At 42.3% G+C, this 21,006-nt stretch overlaps 1 protein-coding gene across 1 annotated transcript in view; it reads right to left on the bottom strand.

The window, feature by feature from the left end:
• Positions 1-8,098, bottom strand: part of FGF1 (fibroblast growth factor 1) — a 140,425-nt gene extending 132,327 nt beyond the window's left edge. Inside the window, exon 1 of the mRNA XM_061616993.1 lies at positions 8,011-8,098. The gene's annotated coding sequence lies outside the window, so the exon portion shown is untranslated. The remainder of the gene's footprint in view (positions 1-8,010) is intronic.
• Between the last annotated feature and the right edge of the window lie 12,908 nt (positions 8,099-21,006).

Genomic DNA, 21,006 nt, shown 5'->3' with positions numbered 1-21,006 from the left:
AGCATAAAGTGGATAACATCACCACCGTTATTTATTTATTTATTTATTATTTATTTGATTTATTAACCACCCTTCAGCATAATGTCCCAGGATAGAGTTACAACAGTTTAAAATTCAATATTAAAAATAGTTGAAAACAAATCACAGTCATTGGAATAGAATGGATTCTTAAAATGAACATTTGAGGTGTCAAAGGCCAGGGTAAAGAGATGCATCTTCAGCATAGGATGGAAACTATATAATGAAGATGCTGAACAGACTTGCAAATAGTAATTAACAATAAGAAAGAAGGTGAGTAAAGTTCAAATACTACCTCAGTGCTCCTCAAAAGAACATTCTGTTCCCTTCCGCAGGATCCTCGCATTAAGTCAGCCTTCACCAACATGGTCTCCTGATGTTTTGGACTACAACCAGTGGAGGCTGGCCCATTGGGGCTACTAGAGCAAAGCCCTCCCAATGAGAATGTCAAGCAATTAAAAAAAATCTCCCAAAATCTCAAAACCACTCTTCTTCTTCAACTGATGTTTAATGGTGAATCAAGGCCAGGACAAGGCCCTATTATCACCACCTACTGTCAATCTCGTGTAACACAACTCATTCACAACCTTTCATAAACACTCTTTCTTGTCCACACACATTTTATATTTCTATTTGAACTCAGAAAAGCTCTGCAAACATTTCTGTCAATCTACTGTTCTCTGGCCAATCAAATTATTTCTCTCTGGCTGATCAGCTGTCTGCACCAGTCAGCCAATCCTAAAAGTGTAGCTATGGCCTGTGGTGTACCTAGCGTATTTGACATCCAGAATGGATCATTTTTTAACACCCCTCCTCCTCTATATGACAAAATTATTTTCAGTAATAATCATGAAATGAAACGAATAATAATAATGGCCAGAAAAGAAATGCAGACAGTGAAAATTTTATTCTATTGAACTTTGTATATATAATCATGCCAGTAAAAAAAATAAAAAATATTACAGTACAAAAAAGGAAAAAAGTAATGGATTAATACTTTTTAATTACATTAATGTATTTTTTGAAAAAAGGGGAAAAAACTTATACCTACACATTGGTCTGTTGCAGTAATGAATAATAACATTACAGTTTCTGTTTTCAAGCCTTAACTTCTGCAAATTTGGCAATGACTTTATCAGAATTGATATTCTTCGCATATTCATGTTCAATAGACAGTATAGCCAGATTTGTCAATCTATCTTCGCTCATAGTTGATCGACGAACACTTTTTATTAATTTTAATTTTGAAAAGTTTCTTTCACATGAAGCAACAGATATACAAATAGTTAGGAAAAGTCTTAAACATGAAGATAAGTTTGGCAGAGATTCATAAAAATCCCATGTCACAATAAATTCCAGAAATTGCAATACTGTCCATGTCTTTGTTTCTTCGGGATCGATTCTAGCGGCTTTCAAATGTCTCCGCAGTCGAAACATTTCCACTAAAATATCTTCACCAGGAAATTCATCATAAATTTCTATTATATTTGGTAAAAACTTCTGAAGTTTTTCTTCTTCTGCAAAAATCAGAGAAAATGGCTGAATGATAGCAAACATTGACATTATTTGATCCATTGCTTTAGAACGAGTGTCCAGTTCTTGGTGAAAGCGATCAAGGCATCCAAACATTGCCCTTTTGATTTCTTCTGGCAATGTAAGACCAGCATCTTTTGTCGTTTCTCCTGGCATTCTTCTTTGAAATTTGGTTCTTTTTTCTATGTAAATGTCCATTTCCTTGCATTTTGTTGTTGCATAGTTAATTGCCTTCTCCACAATTTCTGTGCGCCGATCTTCAAGGAACAATTTTAAAGCTTGGAGTTTCACTGTACATTGTTCAAGGCTGCTTCCGGCTGGATGCAAATATTTTTGTCTCTGATTAACCTCATCTAAAACTTCACACAAGAAAAAAAGATAACTCAGGAAAGAAAAATTGCATACAGCAGAGAGCAAAATCTGAGCTGATCCTCTTGTGTCCAGATTTTCTTTTCGATCGTGCAATACTCCAAAAGTTGAGATTAACTTTTCAAAATTTGTCTTTACTGTGCGCACAGCTTCATAATGACCGGTGCATCTTGTCTGGGAAAGTCTTTTATAGCTACATTCTGCAGCATTTTCCATCGATGAGGTGAGACTGAAAAGAACGAATAATTTTTCTCCAAAGTTCCAAAACACGTCATACATGAAGAAATTTTTCCAAAAGAGTGAACTCCGCAAAGGTTCAGAGAATGATTTGCACAAGGCACAAATAAGGATTTGGGATTAATTTCTTTGATTTTTGCATGAACACCACCATGATTACTGGCCGTAGTTGCAGCGTTGTCATATCCTTGACCACAACAGAGGTTTATGTCCAGTCCATCACTATCCAGTTGTTTCAAGATCTCTTCTGTGAGTTCTGCAGCAGTCTTCCCAGAAATAGGAAAGAAGCCCAAGGATTATTCTTTTATTTCAACTTTACCATCTTCAATATGGACGTATCTGATCACTTCACACATTTGATCAGTGTGTGAAACATCGGGAGTGCTATCAAAACAGAATTCCAAAGTATTTTGCTTTTTTAATATCCGCCACTATTTTTTCTTTGATGTAATTCTTGGTCTTGGTCTTTACTAGCGTCTCTTTCTTCTCCATTTTTTTAATCCTGTTAGTGTTGACTCTTGCTAACATTTCCTTTCTCTTCCTCATTGTCAGTGCTTATAGAAGATGATTCATTGTCGTCATTCAGCCCTGTGTCATCTGAATCTTGTGTTGTTTCTTGTATAGGTGCTTTGGGTGCGCCAGCTTGCATTTCTTTAGAATTTTCATTAACTATAAGCGATGTTGAAGGCATTACATATTTCAAAATAGATCCAGACATTGTTTAAATCGCCTCCTGTTTTGCTTTTTTAATTTTTCTTTGTTGAGCTCCACTGGGTCGATGTTGTTTCATGTTGGTACGGGTACCCCACTTCAAATTTCTTCACGAAAATCAGAATAATTATGAACCAGTTGCTGGTTTCACAACAATACTGCAAACAACTTCAACTTCCTCCAAGTTCCTGCAGGACAAAAACTGAACTGTGCTCAAAGCGAGCTCGAATCATTCCGAACCGTTATGACCTTACTCTCGAAATGAATGCGTGTAGCTGAGTCTGCGTGTGTCAGGGGCCGACTGTATAACTGGGAGTTCTCTGAATTAACTTGTAATACAATGTTTATTAAAGGATAAGGAGTAAAAATGTGCCAATTTTAACATTACATGTATATTATTAAAACTCAACAGTGACCGCAGCAATTGTTTAGAACTTAGACCAACAAAAGATTTTTGGGGGGAGGAGTATTTTATCACTGACATTGTTTAGAATTGCTGGCGTATGGTGATAATAAAAAGCAGACTGACTTTTAGTCGATTTTATTATTGTTTTTAAATTCTCTACAGACAATGCACCCCCTTATTGCCCGCACCCAGGGCAAACTGCTCCCACCACTTCACACTTGGTACGCCACTGGCTATGGCAAAGAGGTCCCTCCCCTTGGTCTGCCTTCTTGTCAGCCCTTTTAGGAAGGCTCCTACTCCATCTGTTGTTATGAAGCCTTTGCAACACAGCCACTGTAGCAAATTGAGGAGGAGTCAGGAAGGAGACCAGGCTGCTTCAAGAGCAGCCCACTTAGCCTATATTAGAATCATACACTGGTTTTGAGAGTCAAACACTGGAAATAGTGTGAGTGTCTCAGTCTTGTCTTTCTATAATTAATATGAGACTATTTTTAAAAACATTTATTTGCATTTATTTTGGGGGATGGATGGGGAAACAATTAAGAGGAGAAATGCCAGCCTGCCTCTCTTATGTGTGTTCTTTGCTGCAACAGCTTTTGCTTGAAGGACTGGGATGCGGAGTAAGTGAGGTTTTTTGTGTGTTTTTAAGAAGCTGTAAGGCTGAGAGTTGGTAACTGGCCCAAGGCAGGAAGTGAACTGTAGCCCATTAAAGCTTATAGCATAATAAATGTGTTAGTCTTTAAAACAGCACAAGACTTATTTCATGTGTTCCTTTGTAGGAGAAAGGAGACCCAGTTTTGGAAACTGTACCAGGGCTTGTTTTTTAGGAGAAAGGAGACCCAATTTTGGAAACTGTACCAGGGCTTGTTTTTTAGGTTGGATTTTTTCATGATTCCAAACCTGCATCCCTACCCCTACTCCAATTCAAAATCAGGGATAAGCAGGCTGGATATATATATATATATTCCTTATTTGTCAGAGTTACATATATATCCACTCCCCCTTTCTTGCAAGGAGCTCAAGGTAGCATTCATGGATCTCTTTTCTCCCTTGTTATCCTCACGAGAAGCCTATGAGGTAGGTTAGGCTGAGTGACTAGCTCTAGGTCACACAGTGAGTTCCATAGCTGAATGGTGATTTTAATTAACTCTGGTCTCCCAGGTCCTAGTCTACCTAATTTCCCTGAATTTATTTCACATTCTGGAAAGATGTAGAAATGAATAACTTGGTAGGAAGGGATAATATTTTCTCACAGATCTGGAAATGTATGGGGCCCCTAGTTAACTGTCCTGTGTGGCACCTTTCAGACTAACCAATTCAGGCTGCAATCCTGTGCATACTTACCAGGGAATTCAGTGAGGGCTTACCTCTGATGTACAGTTATTATGGCATGAGTTCACACTAGAAATTGTGACACCAAAGACCCCTTCTCAATGAAGATAAGACACTTAGGTGCTAAATATTAATAAAACTGCAATGTTTAAATATCCACTTTTTCACAACAGAGAAGCAACTGTGACAGCAGGGACCCCTTCTGAACCAAATCAAGACATTACTAAGTTTAGTTAGGTGCTATTTGTAAAACAGCAATGCTTAAATGTCTACAGTATCTTTGCAAAGAAGGATGGGGAGGAAACCAGAACAACTTGGCCATGCCCCCGTGACCTCTTAGCGGGCCCATCAGGTCTTATAGGCACCAGCCACCACTGACTACAATTTTCATCAGCCCCAGCAAGCATAGCTGATGCGATTTGTAATCAAAACAATCTGGAGAGCATCAGGTTGGTGAAGGATGCAGTGTTAGAAGTACAAGATTGTGCATGAGCATGCATCAGTGATGTGAGGTACAAAATTTTACCAATGATTTATTTTTTTGTGGAAAAATTTCTGTTTCGTAAATTCACTGGTAATGATGAATGGATACCAACTGCAAATATAATATTAGGCAAGTTTGGCAATTTCAAGGTTTTTCGCTCCATTTATTAAATGCAAGTAAAATAATGTTACGGGAGTGAGAGTTGAGATAGATTATTTATTTGGGTCCCCTTCTAGCTTGTGATCTTGTATCTGAAGTTGGGATATGCAAGCAAGAAGCCTGCTCCACTGGTCAGACTAGTTTCATTTGTTAATCTAATAGAGTGGCCAAGTGACCTAATGGGTCTGTCAAGTGCCCATCGACAGGTGAATGGTTTGGGGGCCAGAGAGATCCTGTTGTTATTGGAACTCTTTTCAGGAGAGAGGCCCTTTCTCCACCCCCCACCCAAAGAGAGGCTTGTGTTTTTAATCTTGTCTGGAGAAGCTGCAGACTAGGAAGACACACAGAGAAGTCTGCTCTCTGCACCATGGCTTTGGAGTGCCTCCCTACAAACCTGATGGAAAAGCAAGATTGATTGGACTATTAATGCTTTGAACCCCTTCATCTTAAGCTCAGGTTGTGAATATGTATGAATAAACCATACCTCAAAAAGACAGCAGTCTCCACTGACCTTTTTTCCAAGGAAACTAAACCCTGGGCAAGCACAGGAGCCCCTGGAAGTCTCACACAATTCAGAGACTGGGGTGGCACACAACAATAAGCATTCTAAACAAGACCACTCTCTAGGCACAAGAAAATATTCTGATGCAAATTTACCAATGCAAATTACCCTAATTATTTTTTTCTGGAAACCCCCCATTACTGGCATGCTTAGGAAACTAGTTAGTCGTATCGAGATAATTGTTAATCTAGTTAGTTGTTCTACCTAGTTAGTTGTTAATGGGGCAGACTCTGGACTTAATGGTCTTATTGAGGGGGGGCTTTAGATGGTCATTCATTTACTATAAAAATGTGGTATGCCAACCCTGCTGCATTTTGGGGTCCCTCCTGCTCAGAAGGGCCCCTGAATGCCTGCCCCAAATTCCTGTCCTGACAGCACCATGGAGAAAAGAGAGAGCATTTCTGGCCTCATTAGTTACCCCCCACTCACACACACATGACTGCTACGTCAGACATGAGTAATGCAGTCCATTGACTTCAAGTAGACTTATTTCCAGGTAAGTGTGTATAGGATTGCAGCCTATTAGCCTGACGCTTAATGAATACTGTATCAGCATTTCATCCTTCCTATGCCCCTTCAGTAGCTCCCACTATCTCAGCACTCAATAATAAATTTCATTGAGTCCCTAGGCCTGCCTCCCACATGTGAACTTTTTGTTCATAGAAGTGCTTTGTAAACTATTTTCAAGGTGAAAATTAACCACGGGGAGGATTTGTATCAGTTGTGTCTTTCTATGAGTTAGATATATTTGGCTATACAAAATATTGTGGTGTGGTTCAGGGTCCACTTCTGTGTTACTCATAAGTAGGTACCAATACAAATATTTTTTCCCCACATGACAAGGAACTTGCAGGTGCACTCTTCGGGGCGAAATGCTATGATTGTGAAGCTACAGAGAATATCCCTGTATGGTCCTCTAAATGCTCTTCATTATGTCAGTGCCTTTGGAAACTTCAGGAAAAACAACAACACATCTTTTCATCTTTTGGAAACCATGTGCAATAGGGTTGTGAACTATAGAGAAGGGAGGCCAAAGCAACATGTGTGGGGGTCCTGGGACACAAGTTCCATGGAATCTTTTTGCTTTGGAATCGTGACTTCATTCTGAGAGAAGATAAATTCTCCCTATGCAGAAATCACAAGAGACACATTCTGTCAAAGAACCTGAATTTCCAGCTTTGCTGCCAAACAACTGTGAGGTTCTCACAAACACAGAATCCTGTTCCTCCTTTCCCTCCTCCCCCAAACTCTGTTCTAATTTTCATCCTAAATAAATCAGGAATAAAAATAAAGGGCAATTTCTTTTTTAAAAAAAGCAGCAGTAGCCTGAATTCTATTTCTCATAGAGTTTTTCAACTAGTCTTCCATTTAAAGGGGCTCTCTCAGTTAGTTCCATGTTCTCATTGCTCAGACAGCGTAATTAAGTCAAATTCCATCTGGTATCAAATAATCCAGTATGAAGCAGGGATGTTGCCTTATAAAGATTAGTGGAGGGTTTTTTTCTGTTTCACTGGAGGAAGTCTGCTTCAAAGCTTGACAGAGCTTGGAAAAGTTACTTTTTTGAACTACAACTCTCATCAGCCCCAGCCAGTATGGCCACTAGATGGGGCTGATGGGAGTTGTAGTTCAAAAAAGTAACTTTTCCAAGCTCTGCACATGGGGTAGAGAAGGCTGAGCTGTTCCCTCTGCCAAACACACCCAAGCTGGTACTGGGATCTTTAATAACCACAAACATATTGCAGATCGCTTGGGACAGAAGTCGGGAGAACAAATGGAAAAGCCACTGTGAGGCTTCTCTCAAATACAAGAAGTCAGAAGGAAAAATCAGAAGAATCCCTCAAAATCTGAAATACAACACTGGAGAGCAGGGACTGGTGTGTTACAAACTTTCCTTACTATTTTGAACCCTGGGGAAATTTTGGACTGACCCATGCATGTAAACAAGAATATAAGAAGTGCAGGAACTGAGGTGGAGCTCCCAAATGAAGGCTTCATACTGTTAAAACAGGCTTTCCTTATCTCATGGGTAATTGATTTGTTGAGACTGACTTCATTCTACTCTTTATGGGCTGATGCAGTTGGGGTCAAAGGAGTCCTTCCAAGACGATGTGGGGAGGGAGGGGAGGTTTTTTTCGAACTTTCTAGATAAAAATAGGCAATTTAGAGTAGAAGTTCTAGTCAAAATTCAGCATCACTTACCAAGATTGTAGGTTTGCAAGATGAGGTGGAAACCTTTGAAAGAAGTAAGTCCCTCTAGGAGCACAAGTCATCACACTGACATCCACCTTGAACAAGCTAAGGAAACAAGAACAATTATTGGCTTTTCTATTTTTTCCGCTTGTTTTTGGATGTGGTACAAGAGATATTTTCGGGCTGGCCTGCAGCCCAGATAAAAGGACAAAGATTTCATCTAGTCTCCCTCTTTCACGTATACAAAGAGTTCCTGGGAGTGCTAAATGCCTGATTTTGGATATGGGGCTGAGAAAGCTTGAGATAGGGCTTAGTAGGGGTGGACAAGCCCTTTACAGATCCCATTACAGATGCCCTGGAAAATATTTCCCCCTTCTGAATAGCCCTGCTGAAGACAGAATGTTCATTTTGAGCTTTTGCACTTCCCAGAACTCTGATCCTTTCTGGAGTAGGAGAGGCAAGCTATTATTCCTTGTGAGTCCCAGAACATTTTTGTATACACTCCCTCTTGTTTGCATGGAAGAAGAGGAACTAAATATTTAATAGCTAACTATGTTATGCTGAGAAAGAGCCAGTGGTGCAGTTAGGTTATTTTAGACTCTGGAATTATGGTTACTATTATTAACAACATTTTATTCCATAATGAATGAAGGCTGAGTTCTTTCTTTCTTTCTTTTTTGCTGCCTAATCCACACACAGTCTAGGCCTATTGCATATTTATTGTCTCTGAAAAGCGTTTCTTGACAAACTGGTTTCGTTCTGACAGTAAAAGCTCATTGCAGACTGGTTCTGTGTCCATTTGAATTGAAAACAGATCTAGGCAGCAGTCCCAGCAATGGGAGTGAGGCGGGGAGTGTATCCACACCTGCTCAATGGCCAAGATCACAGGGGGAGGGCTTTCAACATGTAATATATACTAATCAAAGGAAGGGTTTTCAAACACATATCAAGTAACCACACCCACATGTCTAAACAGCAGGATCTACAATCAATCCAGATTGTGTATACACTAATCTGTTTATAGCACAAAAAATTGGTTTTTCTCAGTCCAGATTGTTTCATGCTGGTCCTCAACATGCTCCTTTCAATCTAGATTGATGCTAGATCCTGCTGCCCGCACATTTGATTAGGTTATTCATGCCTTTTCCTCCCTGCATGTACTCCAGGTGAATGAAGAAAGAAGTTATAATTGCAGTCTTGGTATACCCACAATAACATTGGGCAGGTGTGGATATATAGCTCCCATTGCTAGGACCAATATACGATATATTTCAAAGATGTGGTGGGTGGAGAAAAACAAGAAGCCAAAATGTTAGGAAAAGGAGTCTTTCACACCACATGCTCAGTTCTAAATACTGTCGCAGCAAGTTTTACAAGTTCCTCCAGTATTCCACTGGTGCAGGCACTCCGACATTCAAAGTATCTGTATGTTTCTTAGGTTTTATAAAAGCAGAGCTTTGCTTAACTCAAAATTTCTTCTCCCTTTGATCAACCACATCTACACAGGTTCCACCTCCATACTCAAAATGAAACTGGGCCTGGAAGTGTGCAACAACCCCACACATACCTTGCTAATTAGATTATCAATGCCAGGATGTCTGTCTTATCAACTACTCTCCTGCTCCCCCCCCCACCGGGCATCATGAAAGACCCAGTCCTGGGCTCAGAAAGAAAATAAATATCTGGTCCTCTTCAAAGTATTGATAAGCCTCTTGTTTTAATTGAAATAATAATTATAAATTCTTGTTCTTATCACTAATGGGAGTTAATTATCTTGCATATGCTGCTGTTGCTTCTATGGCTGTAAAGGAGTGAGGTTAAAGATAAGTGAAATGCAAACAGGAAAAAAACAACACAAAAGGCAGTATCACTTTCCTAAATGTAATACCATACCAACCACAAGATTCCTATGAGTAAGGCAGAAAACTCAGCATCCCACAACCAGTCAGGATTCATAAGCAAAAACCCAAACTAAAAAAATCCTAGTCAGCCAAGGTCACAGAAATCCCCATGCAGCACAACCTGACCTGGGGACTGCAGTTAATGCAGAATGCTGCAGCACAATTGCTGACATGAGTGAGATCCTATCAGCACATAATACCTCTGCTCTGAAATCTGCATTGGTTGCTGATTTGCTACCAGGCCAGGTTCAAGCTGTGCTTTCCATGTTATGGGTGCCACATAGTACTTGTTCTGCTCTTGTAAGAGATGAGTTCTGTTAAGTGGCAGCACCTACACTTTGGAACTCCTTGCCTATTGACATTAGGCAGACGCCTTTTTTCAGCACCTGCTAAAATCAGTTTTCTTGAGGAAAGCCTCTCCAGGCATGTGGAAGCTATTGTGTTTTTAAATCTGTTTTTAACTCATTGTTCGTTTTATTATTTTGAATGTTTTTAAGTATCTGTCCTTAACGCTTTTGCCAATAATTTTATTGTTTTAATTCTTTCTGTAAATTGCTTTGACATTTTTTACAATAAACCGGTATATAAATGTTGTAAATAAAAATAAATAAATGTTGGAGTCACTGTGGCCCTTGAGTCTCTTCCCACTTTTAGGAACCAAGGAATCTGCCTTATACTGATTCAGGCCATTTCGTACCATGATTTCTTAAATGCAACACCATACCAACCGCAACAAGATTCCTATGAGTAAGGCAGAAAATGAAGCATCTCACAACCAGTCAGGATTCCTAACCAAAAACCAAAAATATGATAAATGAAGAAATATTTATATAAGCGTGACTATCAAATATATTTATTATTTACACAAACTGTAAAGATATTTATAGTGCAATCCTAGGTTTATTTATTCAGAAGCAAGTCCCAGTGTATTCAGTTGGGCTTACTCAAACAGGGACAGAAATGCAACCTCAAGTGATAAGCAACTTCATTCACACAACCCAAAATTCTGAATCATGCCACTTGACGCTGTTTTGCAACTGTTTATACTTGTTTTTATGGTTATTGGATTTTAAATGGCTTTATTTCTTGTTGTGAGCTGCCTTGGTTTCCAACCCTACCTCACAGGGGTGTTGGAAAGACTCCATACACACACACACACACACACACACACTGCAGATGTATAAATACATACAGCCCATATAATAGTTTATTGTCAAACCAGTTGGTCATTGCAGAAAAATCAGTATTAGTTTTAAAAAAATCAGTATTACCTTCCTACAGAATAAAAACTGTAATACCTAAGTAAGCCCTGCCTACTTGCTTTAAAATAGGCCTGGAAGGGGGGGGGGAGAAAGAGAACACAAACACAATTCTTTTTTACATTCACTCCAAAGTCCCATTGATTTTCAGCACATTCATAACCATGTCTACTCAAAAATAAGTCCTATTGAATTCAATGGGATTTACTCTGGGCATATGGGATTAGCAATGCTTTTACCCCCACAAAAGCAAGTATTGGGAAGGTTTTTAAAACACTGCCCAAGATCTGACTCCTGCACACAAGAGGAAAAGAAACTGAAATGTATATACTTACCCAATTTATGAGATTTTCAGATAAACGGGGGGGGGGGGTGAACCACCATTTTGTTTTCTAGACACTGCCTCAGGTCAATGAAACTGAAACAATCCTGGCTTCTCTGATTGGCTGCAATGCTGAACGGGCGGGGTTAAAGCTATGAAGTGCTATAGTACTGTATACAGTACTGTTTAAAGAAAGATTTAACAGTCGGGGGGGCGGCTGACGTTTTTATGTATATCTCGAGAACCGGACCACCTAGAAACTTAATTTTTAAAAAAAATTAAAGGTGAGAATCCGGGCCACCTAAGGGGCTAGCCGGGCACCGGGTGGCATGCAACAAATCCGGGTAAAACCCGGCTAACCGGGCAATATGGCAACCCTAATAAAAAACAACTACTTAGTCTCTATTGATTCTAGAATAAAATGTCGTATGTACACAGCCTGTGTTGTATTGAGAAAAACTATATTTTTGTGCTACAAGTGGGTACATGTGTAGGTGGCCCAAGTATACTATGTCAACTGGATCACCTCTAGCTATATGCTTGGTGACACTCTCAAAGAACTCCAATAAGTTAGTGAGACAGGATTTACCCTTGCAGAGGTCATTCTGGTTCTACTTTAGGAAAACATATTTTTCTATATGCTTAGTAATAATCTTTAATAAAGCTTTCCACCAATTTGCCCAGAACAGATGTTAAGCTAATTGGCCTCTAATTTTCAAGATCCCCCCTGGATCCCTTTTTAAAAATTGATGTTACATTGGCCCTTTTCTGGTCCTCAGGTATGGAGGCTTTTCTTGGGGGAAAGTTAAATATTTTTGTTTTAAGATGAGCAATTTTAGTTTCGCATCTTTACAACTCTTAGGTGAATGCCATCTGAACCTGGTGATTTGTCAGTTTTTATTTTTATTTATTTATTTATTATTCTTATTTACCGCCCCATAGCCGAAGCTCTCTGGGTGGTTTACAGTAACTAATTTTGTCAAGGCCTAGAACTTCATCTCTTGTCACCACTTTTTGTCTCAGTTCCTCAGCCTCCCTTTCCATGACAGTTAGTTCAGACACAGGAATCTATCTGCCCTATATCTTTCACAGTGAAGACAGTTACAAAGAATTCATTCAGCTTCACTGCAATCAGGGCTGGCACCAGACCGCAATGAGCCCCTGCCCCAACATGCATGCACTTAAATACACCCGGTTGTGCCACCTCTTGTATCAGCATGCATGCATGCCTGCTATCACCTAAAATGGTAGGCATGTGCGTACAGTGTGCTGATGCAGTGATTTATTTATTTTATTTATTATTCGATTTATATCCTGCCCTTCCTCCCAGCAGGAGCCCAGGGTGGCAAACAAAAGCACTAAAAACACTTTAAAATATCATAAAAACAGACCTTAAAATACATTAAAACAAAACAACTTTAAAAACATTTTTTTTAAAAGCTTTAAAAACATCTTAAATAAAAAGGGTTAAAAAAACATATTGTTTAGGGGGGAAAGGTTTTTTAAAAAAACATATTAAAAAGCAATTCCAACACAGACGCAGACTGGGATAGGTCTCAACTTAAAAGGCTTGTTGAAAGAGGAAAGTCTTCAATAGGTGCTGAAAAGATAGCAGAGATGGAGCCTGTCTAATATTTAAGGGGAGAGAATTCCACAGAGTAGGTGCTGCCACACGAAAGGTCTGTTTTCTATGTTGTGCAGAACGAACCTCCTGATAAGTTGGTATCTGCAGGGGGCCCTCACCTGTAGAGTGCAGTGATCGACTGGGTATATAAGGGGTCAGATGGTCTTTCAGGTATCATGGTCCCAAGCTGTATAGGGCTTTGTACACCAAAACTAGAACCTTGAACTTAGCCCAGTAGCAAATGGGCAGCCAGTGTGGTTTTTTCAGCAGCAGGGTGACATGTTGGCAATAACCTGCCCCAGTGAGTAGTCTCGCCACCGCATTTTGCACTAGCTGCAACTTTTGGACCAACCTCAAGGGCAGCCCCACATAGAGCACATTACAGTAATCCAGCCTGGAGGTTACCAGTGTGTGGACAACAGTGGTCAAGCTATCCCGGTCCAGAAACGGCCACAGCTTTCTTATCAGCCAAAGCTGGTAAAAGGCATTCCTAGCCACTCAGGTCACTTGGGCCTCTAGTAACAAAGATGGATCTAGGAGCACCCCCAGACTATGGACCTGCTCTTTCAGAGGGAGTATGACCCCATTCAAAGCAAGCAACTGACCAGTTATCCGAACTTGGAAATCACCAACCCACAGTGCGTCCATCTTGCTAGGATTCAAACTCAGTTTATTGGTCCTCATCCAGCCCACCACCGAATCCAGGCAGCAGTCCAGGGCTTGCACGTCGTCTCCTGATGCAGATGGGGGGTGCGGCTGCAACTGACAGAGGCGGAGAAGGAGAAGCATCGCAGAGAGGGGTCGTGTCTCTACTGTGTGAATGCAGGACACCTCGCAAAGGCATGCCCCTCCAAGTCAGAGAAGACCCTGGTGCAGGAAAACTCCAAATCCCAGCTCTTGTAGAGCTGCATGAGCTGGGATCGACTGTAAGCCAGGGACCTCAAGTCAGATCTATCCCACCAAAGTCCACTTTACACCTGCCAATCCAGATAGGTTTGCCCTCAGGCCAAAGCAACCAATTGTTTGCCATGGTCAATTTGGGGGCATCCAGTAACTTTATGGACTTGAACTTTGCTAAAACAACACAGCATCCCAATAACCATGCTCAAGACTCCCCTGTCTGTGGAAACCATAGACAGATGGCCCCTGCATCAGGAGCAGACACCCAGGCAACTGCTGGGTTGCAGGTGGAGCTACCTGGGCATGTAGAGCGACTGTCCTTCTACCTAGCCACTCTGCCCAAATTCCCGGTGGTGCTGGGGATGACCTGGTTGATGCAACATGATCCTACAATCTCTTGGGGGGAAGCCACTGTGATGTTCCAGTTGGACTATTGCAAACAGCACTGCCAGCCTACTGAGGCAGCAGCAACAGTGGCAGTGGCCGCCCTGCCTCCGCCTGAGGAGGCTCCACTGCCCATGAAGTACCAAGATTATCGGGACGTCTTTGCCAAGAAGGAGGCTGACCAGTTGCCACCACCAGAGCTTGGAAGTAACTAGTTACAAGTAACGAATTACTTGTAATTCATTACTTTTTTGAGTAACGAGAGGGTAATTCCTTTACATTTTGATTGTAATAGAACTAGGAGTAATTTTACTACTTTTGTGGAGTAATTGTAACGTTTCCAGAATTACTTTTGGGCATTACTTGGGGGGGGAGCAGGGGAAGTCTTCTGCTCCTCTGATTTGTGGATGAAAATCATGTGCCTCAAACTGGGCTTCTGTGCAGTGTTGCTCTTTCCTCATGCTCTGTGGATAGGCAGGAGGTGACGAGGGAGGAGGCAGAGAGTGAGACAGGGTGGAGTGGAGAAAACAATTATTTAAAAAAACAGATAGTGGTGGTGAAGAATGCAGTGGAGGGGAAAAGGATCTGGAGGTCAAGAACATGGATAAAGGAGGAGAAGGAGGCAGCAGCAGAATGGAGATAAAGAACTATGGAGATGAAAGATGACGACGTGTGTGAATACTGTGTTTGCACTTGGCACACAAAGTGACCTCCACCACCCTCTCTGGCTACTGTGCTGCATTTGCAGTATTTTAACTTTTTTGAATCTGAGGGGGAAATGTTTGCTTGAGTCAGTGTCCCTTAGTTGGTGGCAGGGCAGGGTCTGGGAGGTGGTTAAGTGAGAGAGATTATGCTGGCTGGCTGAGGGGGGGGTGCACTTGGTTTGGCTGCAAAGATCTGAGTACTGGCCTCAGCCTCCCTCCACACCACCCTTACCAGTGGAGAGACCACCACTGCTATCTTATGAATAAAAATAATTATTCTGCTACCTCTGTATGTGTTTGTTTATTTTTAATGTTGTTTTAGGCTACTTAGATGTGTAGCAGCCAAGGCCAGCACCTTGTAGGCGGCTTATTTAAAGTAACTGAAATGTAATTGTAGTGATTACTTTGGAGGAAAAGTAAAGTAATCAGTTACTTTCAGAGCAATTTTAATTGTAACAGTAATTACTACTTTTTTGGGCCATGTAACTGTAACTGTAATTTATTACTTTTTAAAAGTAATCTTCCAAGCTCTGGCCACCACATAGGCCCTACGACTGTGCCATAGACTTGCTCCCGGGGGCTCAAGTTCCATTTGGGCACATACATTCATTGTCCAAGCCAGAGTTGGCTTCTGTAAGAGACTTCCTGCATGTCAACCTGCGGCAACAGTTCATTCGTCTCCCAGAGTCCCCTGCTGGGGCTCCTTTAGTGTTGTCAAGAAGAAAAGTGGGGAACTTTGCCCTTGTCATGACTACCAGAAGCTGAATAAAATCACTATCCCCAACAGCTATCCCCTCCCCCTTATCAACGAGGTGCTAGAGCAGCCTTTCCCAACCGGTGTGCCTCCAGATGTTGTTGGACCACAACTCTCATCAGCCTCAGCCATTGGCAATGCTGGCTGAGGATGATGGGAGTTGTGGTCCAACAACATCTGGAGGCAAACTGGTTGGGAAAGGCTGTGCTAGAGTGACTGCACATAGCCAAAATCTACACTAAGCTCAAGGAGCCTATAACCTGGTCTGGATCTCAGAAGGCGATGAGTGGAAAACAGCTTTTAAGACTCGGTTTGGTCATTTTGAGTACCTGGTCATTTCTTTCGGACTAATGAACATGCCAGTGGTCTTCCAGCATTTTATGAATGACATCTTTCAGGACTACCTAGATCACTTTATGATTGTTTATCTAGATAACATCCTCATTTACTCGGACTCCCTGCACAGCATGAGATGCACGTGAGGGCAGCGCTGCAGAGGCTGAGGGAGCATCACCTGTATGCTAAGCTGGAGAAGTGTGGGTTTGACCTAACTACTTTGGACACTCCAGGCTATTGTATCACACCAGCAGGGGTGGAGATGGACCCTGGAAAGGTGTGGTGTGTCCTCTCATGGCACCCTCCTAAGATTAAAAAGGACTTGCAACAGTTCCTCGGGTTCGCCAACTACTATAGACAGTTCATCGCAGCTTTCTCCAACTTGACAGCCCCCCTGACGGACTGCCTCAAGGGCTGTTTCAGTGGTGTGAGGCAGTCCAGATGGCCTTTGAGTGCCTGAAAGAGTTATTCTCCTCAGAACTGATATTGCAGCACACCAACCGGCACCAACCTTTCGTGGTGGACTCTGATGCCTCAGACATGGCCATCAGAGTTATGTGGTTACAACCAAGCAAGAAAGGGGGTGGACTGCTTCCCTGCATTTATTTATCCCGAAAACTAACTAGTTCAGAGCAGAACTATACTGTCTGTAGAAGGAGCTATTAGCTATCTGAGATGTGTTCAAGACCTGGTGACACCTTTTGGAAGGAGCCCAGCATGAGGTGGAGGCCCGCACCAACCATCAGAACCTCGAGAGCCTACAATCGGCCCATAAGCTGAACCAATGGCAAGTGCGGTGGGCCCAGTTTTTCACTAGGTTTCATTTCCACATCAACTACATTCCCCAGGCTCAAAACCGCAGGGCCAATACACTTTCCTGTAAACTTGAGTACAGTGAAACCTGTCCTGAGCCCCCACTATACCATATCATACCCCTAGACAAGCTGGTGGTGGTGACCAGTCCTGATCCATGGATCGAGGAGCTGTGCAGTGCTCAGGAACAAGATCCTTTCACTCAGGAGCAGGTGTGAGTGCTAAAGCAGCCTCCTCAGGACTGGATTCCGGGCCTCTCCCGGGGGGGGTTGCTTTACCATTATGAGGCCTTGTACATGTTGCCCGGGGAAATCCAAGCCAAAGTCCTACAGCAATGCCATGACATCCCGACCATGGGGCATTTTGGGGTGTTCAAAACGCTGCAGGCCATCACATGTGATTTCTGGTGGCCAAGAATAAAGCACAATGTTGAGAGATATGTTCAATCTTGCCCCACATGTGTGAGGGACAAACATGCCCCTGGATGACCAGCCAAACTACTGGAGCCACTCTCCACGCCCAAGGGACTCTGGCAGATGTTGACCCTAGACTTTATCATAGACCTACCCACCTCTCAGGGAAAACTACTGTTCTGGGGGTTGTGGATGCCTTCAGCAAGATGGCCCATTTCATTCTGTGTGCCGGCATACCGACAGCCTGAGAGATTGCACAGTTGTTTATTCAACATGTTTTCTGTGTGCATGGGCTCCCAACCAGACTAGTCTCAGATTGGGGGACCCAATTCACTGCCTGGTTCTGGCGTGCCTCATTACAGCTGCTACAGATTGAAATACGGCTGTCTTCATCACACCACCCCCAGATGGATGGGCAGACAGAGAAAGTGAATGCCACCCTGGAGCAGTATCTCCGGTGTTATGTGAATTTTCAACAGGATAATTGGGTGTCATTATAGCCCCTGGCAGAGTTTGCCTACAATAATTCTGTACATGCCTCTACCTTAATGGTGGCTAAGTACTCCCTAGCTGTAATAAACTGGAGAAAAGTTATCTAAAATAATTTTGTGCAGTATTAAGGCTCTTTGAGATTTCATATGAACTACAATCTTATGATAAAGACACCAATAGTTATTTAAACGTGCTTGCTGTATTAAGATTAATAAGTATGTTTGAAGAAATTACATTTTATAAGATTACTCATTTTATCATTTTAATTTTGTTAATAATTACCTCTGACAAGTGATACATGTATACACGTTTATACTTTTATATTGTATTCTGATACTTTTAAATATCTTTCTCTCTGGCTGATCCTGTGATCGTAATAAAGGATGATGATGATGATGACATGCCTCTACCCAGCAGACTCTCTTCTTTGCCAATTTTGGCTACCACCCTCACACTTTCCCCACTCCTAACTCCACTCTGGCAGTTCCTGCGACAACAGAGTTTGTGCAAGAGTTGCAGGCAATGTAGCAGCTGTTACAAGAGTAACTGACAAGGGTTAAGGCTGCCTACAAGAGAGTTGCCAACCAGCACCATCAGCCCAGCCCAGAGATACATGTGGGAGATAAAGTATGGCTATCTACATGCTATTTGCCAATGAATGCGCCTTGCCACAAACTAGAGGCTAGGAGGGTGGGGCCCTTCGAAGTAGAGGCACAGATCAATCCCGTAGCATTCCATCTACACTTGCCCTCCTCTTTGAAGAGTCACCCAGTGTTCCACCATTTGTTGCTAATCCTGGAGGAGCCACCAAATCCCTACCGGGTGCCCGATGCCCCACCGCTTCCAGTGACCTTTGACAGGCAAGAGGAATATGAGGTGGAGCAGAACTTTGACTCCTGTTGGAACCAAGGAAAGTTGCAGTATTTGATCTACTGGAGGGGTTTCGGGCTGGAGGAAAGATCCTGGGAGGTGGCATCAGACGCCCATGCACCAGAGTTGATAAGAGAATTCCATGAAGGATACCCTGGCAAACCCAAGCCTCCGTGGTGGGTGGAGGATCAGCATGGAGGGGGGATGATGTTGTGAGCCTGCTGGAGAGGGGTGGTCTGACAAGAACAAAGTGAAGAAGGAGGAGGACTTAGAGTGGGATGCTTGAGTCGGTGAGGAGCCGAACGGGGAGTTGGACTCAGAAGGCGCCCCAGCTCTGGACTTTGACAGCTCAACCACAGCAGCTCTGGATGTCCCTGTGGAGAGTCAACCTGACCAGCCGGTTGTTTTCCAGCCAGATGCTTCCCTTCTCCCTACACCCGCATCACCCACAGGCAGCCCTCCTCCCTCTGAGGGGGAAGATGGGACAGTGATGGGGGCTCTGCCTTTGCCTCATGCCAGGAGGCGAATGCGGTGGGAAATTCAACAGGCACAGTTGAGGCAGAGTCTTCACCTGTGTGTGTGCTCCCAATGGTGACAGTTAGCACAGGCAAGTATGGTGCCCAGCCCTACTTAAGCTAAGTGGGGGGGGGAGTAGTTGCTGAGTCAACGTCTTAGTGCAGCGAAGTTGTGCCTAGCTAGTCCTAGAGAGATGCTGAGTTCTGAGTAAGCTGTAGGTAGATTCATGAAGCTCACTGAAGTGACACTTTCTCTTACTTCAATAAAAGAAAAAACCACAGCTGTGTCTGAGTCTGAGTTCTTCTAGTTCAGGCAGGACATTTGTCATCAAACCACATCCCTAGCCAGTCTCCTGCTACTAACATATTTAAAGATTTAAAGATTTGTTTTTGTTGGTCTTTATGTTTTTAGCAACATGCTCCTCAAATTCTGTTTTAGCATCTCTTGTTGTCTGCTTGCATTTCTTTTGCCAAAGTTTGTGTTCCTTTTTGTTCACATTTGCACAAGACTTTCATTTTTCTAAAGGAAGTCTCCTTGCTTCTAATGGCTTCTTTGACTCTACTCCTTAACCACACAGACATCCTCTTGATGTCACCTGGTGATACTCTTTGTGATCTATGCTATTATAATCTTTAAAGGGGAGTGTGTGTTTCTTCACTTACCTTAAAATGTGATAAGCCAGGACTGCTGAATATGGGGGCCCACCTGCTCAGTCGGGCCCTGGACTACTGCTCCATAGTCCATGATGGTAGCAATTTGAGCCGACTTCATCCAGTGCCCCTACTTTCCAAAAGCAGAAGGGTCAAGGTTTTGTGCAGCCTTGCCTTTTAATATGAGAGCCCTTGGCTTGGGCCATAATCCCAGATTTGTTGTGGATCCTTGTAGCTATTCAACGGGTACATAATAGGGTTGCCAGGCTCAGGGCCTGAGACTGATCCTGTGTCTAGGAGAATAGAAAGTCAGCCAAGTGCAGGTGTTCTTGCAACATTGTAATGAGAAAAACCAAAGCTTGGAAGATTACTTTTTAAAAGTAATAAATTACAGTTACAGTTACATGGCCCCAAAAAGTAGTAATTACCGTTACAATTACAACTGCTCTGAAAGTAACTGATTACTTTACTTTTCCTCCAAAGTAATCACTACAATTACATTTCAGTTACTTTGAAAAAAACACCTACAAGGTGCTGGCCTTGGCTGCTGCACCTCTAAGTAGCCTAAAACAACATTAAAAATAAACAAACACATACAGAGGTAGTAGAATAATTATTTTTATTCATAAGATAGCGATGGTGGTCTCTCCGCTGGTAAGGGTGGTGTGGAGGGGGTGCACTTTGTTTGACATGCAAAGATCTGAGTAGTGGCCTCAGCCTCCCTCCCCACCACCCTTACCAGCGGAGAGACCACCATCGCTATCTTATGAATAAAAATAATTATTCTACTACCTTTGTATGTGTTTGTTTCTCTTCTCCTAAAGATACAGAATCACTCTCAGGCCAGGAACCTCGTAATCCTAGTACATAAAGGTCTTCTGCACATGAGCACAGATACTCCATATTTGCTAGGGTTGAGAGTCCAGGCTCAAACTCTGCTGTGGGCATTCAACTGGCACTGACTGCTGCTGTTTCTGCTGGCAGAAAAAACCCACTTCGGGTATACACAGTACACTCTGAAAACTGGGGAATGTTGTTCCTCAACTGCATTTTCCACTGCATTTTTA

The sequence above is a fragment of the Rhineura floridana genome, chromosome 3 (genome assembly GCF_030035675.1).
Source record: "Rhineura floridana isolate rRhiFlo1 chromosome 3, rRhiFlo1.hap2, whole genome shotgun sequence".
In the NCBI taxonomy this organism is placed as follows: Eukaryota; Metazoa; Chordata; class Lepidosauria; order Squamata; family Rhineuridae; genus Rhineura; species Rhineura floridana.
The sequence above is the reverse complement of the archived record's forward strand: the minus strand, read 5'-3'. Positions and strand labels throughout refer to the sequence as shown.